Source organism: Chiloscyllium plagiosum, unplaced genomic scaffold (assembly GCF_037043375.1).
Source record: "Chiloscyllium plagiosum isolate Xiang-an unplaced genomic scaffold, Cpla_swu_hap1 HiC_scaffold_28, whole genome shotgun sequence".
Taxonomy (NCBI): Eukaryota; Metazoa; Chordata; class Chondrichthyes; order Orectolobiformes; family Hemiscylliidae; genus Chiloscyllium; species Chiloscyllium plagiosum.
In genome coordinates, this window is record NW_028270166.1 from 44,677,904 (window position 1) to 44,680,504 (window position 2,601).

The 2,601-nt window shown below is 46.5% G+C and overlaps 1 non-coding gene across 1 annotated transcript; it reads left to right on the plus strand.

The window, feature by feature from the left end:
* Nucleotides 1-2,192: 2,192 nt before the first annotated feature.
* On the plus strand, nucleotides 2,193-2,265 carry trnak-cuu (transfer RNA lysine (anticodon CUU)). The gene has a single exon. It is a non-coding gene; the product is annotated as a tRNA-Lys (tRNA).
* Nucleotides 2,266-2,601: the final 336 nt, after the last annotated feature.

A 2,601-nucleotide genomic window follows, 5' to 3' on the forward strand; every position in this document is an offset into this window, starting at 1 on the left:
TGTTCGTGAGGAAATGGAGACCATCACATAGTCAGGCAGGTGAGAAATGAACAGACGTTCTACAAGTTGTATTACCATGGGTTAGAGAAAGGAGGCACTCCGGAGAGTGCATGAATTATCAGTAGAAGGTTATTTGGGGTAACACAAACTGAAGCTAAAATACAAAAACATTTTTACTGCCCTGGACTGCATAAGGATGTAGATGAATTTTGCCAGATATTTCACACGTGTCAGTTAATTGGAAAACCTCAGGCAAAGATAAAAAGCAGCACCTTTAATACCCATTCCTGCAATTGAGAAACCTTTTAACAAGTGCCATAATCGATTGTGTAGGACCCCAAACTAAAACCAAAAGTGGGAATCAGTATTTGTTAATACTGGACGTGTCCCCTAGATTTCCAAAGGTCATTTCATCACACAACATCACAGCTAAAATTAGAGACGAGTTACTCAAATTTTTCACTGGGTATGGACAACCCACAGCAAAACAATCACATCAAGGGGCAAATTTTACACTAAAACTTTTCGGTAAAGTAATGGATAGATGAGGAATAAAACAATTCAAAACAATGCATATCATCTGGAATTGCAAGGAGTGTTAAGACAATGTTAAGAGTTTACAGTCAAGATTAGACAGACGACTGGGAGAAAGGAATTCCTTTTGTTTTCTTTGCCATTTGCGATGCTCAAAATGAATCGACCAAATTCAGTAGACTTGATTTAGATTTTGCGCATGAGATGAAAGGGCCTCTGAAATTAAAGAAAAATAGGTAAATCAGAATTCAGAGACCACATGTTTGGACTGTGTCAAATTGTAGGGAGCAATTAAATGGAGCAGGAGTTGACGAGGCAGCACTTTAAAAAACCATAGCATGAGATTAAACAGGAAGCAGACAAGAAATCCTAACCTAAATTTTGCGAACAAAGCTGAAGTGTTGGTGTTACTTCCTGTGATAGGTAAACCTTTAAAAGTAAGGTGTAGAGGACGTTTTGTCAAATCAAAAGAAGAGTGAGTGAGGTGAACGATTTGACTCCAGGCAGAGATATCTGAGTGTTTTGTGAAATTGCTCAAAAGCGATTTCGAGATGGAATCAAAGCAAAAGGTCAATGATTTACTGGTTACGCAAAGTGAAGAAAAACCATCAGAAAATACTTTGGCGGTGCTGTGTTGTAAGCTTGCTGATGGCTTTGCAAGCACAAGCCACTTTTGCCTGCATTTCCGAAATGTGGCAGTTGCTGCCAAACTCGCGGTGTTAATCCCGCAAAGCGTGGCTTCTGTTTGAATTGATCTCTTTCAGGTCCTCCAAATGTGCGTAATCAGAAATTAGCATCGAATCCCTCGACTGTGGAAACAGGCTCCCGACTCTCCCAGTAGTATCCCCCACACACCCAAACCCCTACCGCATGACTCTATTTACCCCGAACAAATGCACCGAACCTACACATCCCTGAAAACAATGGGCAATTTAGCATGGCCAGAACACCTGACCTGCACACCTTTGGACTGTGGGAGGAAACCGGATCCGTCCGACGAAATCCACGCAGACACGGGTAGAATGTGCAAACTGCACACAGGTAGTCGCCCGAGGCTCGAATCCGACAAGGGTCCGTGGCGCTGGGAGGCAGCAGTGAAATCCTGATTCTATTTGCACGTGCTGAAGCTTCGATTTATGGACACTGCTGTCATCGATGGTCTGCTTTTTTAAAATCAAGTCAGACACTTCAAACGGAACCTTTCATGCACATCTTCCTTGTTTTGGAGCTGATGGTGATGTGGCAGTGCGTGTGGGAGTGTCGGTGCCTGCGGCTTGTGTTCGGGTGGATTGTGTCGAGCAGAGAGTGGATGCTGGGGGTAGGGACTGTCCGTGGTGTTGGAGGGATGATGATGAGGCCGTCTCATGAGCACCGTTCTTACTTTGGCGGTGCTGTGTTGTAAGCTTGCTGATGGCTTTGACGGTGCCAGAGGTGTGTGTTGAGGAGGGTTGTTACAGTCGAGAGAGGTCGGGGCGGCAATGGAATGGGGGTGATGAAGAGAGACAGCGGTTTGGAATCGGCCCTGCACAGTCGGGGCTGCCCGTCTTTCCTACTGAATTGTGTGGATTGTGTCAGAATGGCTGCGCGAGAGTGTGAAGCGCGAACGTCTTTTCCAGCTCAAGCAGGAAAAGCCGCAGCAGGACGGCAGCTTTCCACGAGCCTGGGTAGCTCAGTCGGTAGAGCATCAGACTCTTAATCTGAGGGTCCAGGGTTCAAGTCCCTGCTCGGGCGGGTCGCTTTTAAATTGCACTGCCACGGGACAACAGCGAAGGCGTCGTGCGAGCAAATCAGACTGAATGGCCCTCACATTGTGGCGGTGGGAAGCAAGCACAGGCCACTTTTGCCTGCATTTCCGAAATGTGGCAGTTGCTGCCAAACTCGCGGTGTTTCTCCCGCAAAGCGTGGCTTCTGTTTGAATTGATCTCTTTCAGGTCCTCCAAATGTGCGTAATCAGAAATTAGCATCGAATCCCTCGACTGTGGAAACAGGCTCCCGACTCTCCCAGTAGTATCCCCCACACACCCAAACCCCGACCACATGACTCTATTTACCCCGAACAAATGCACC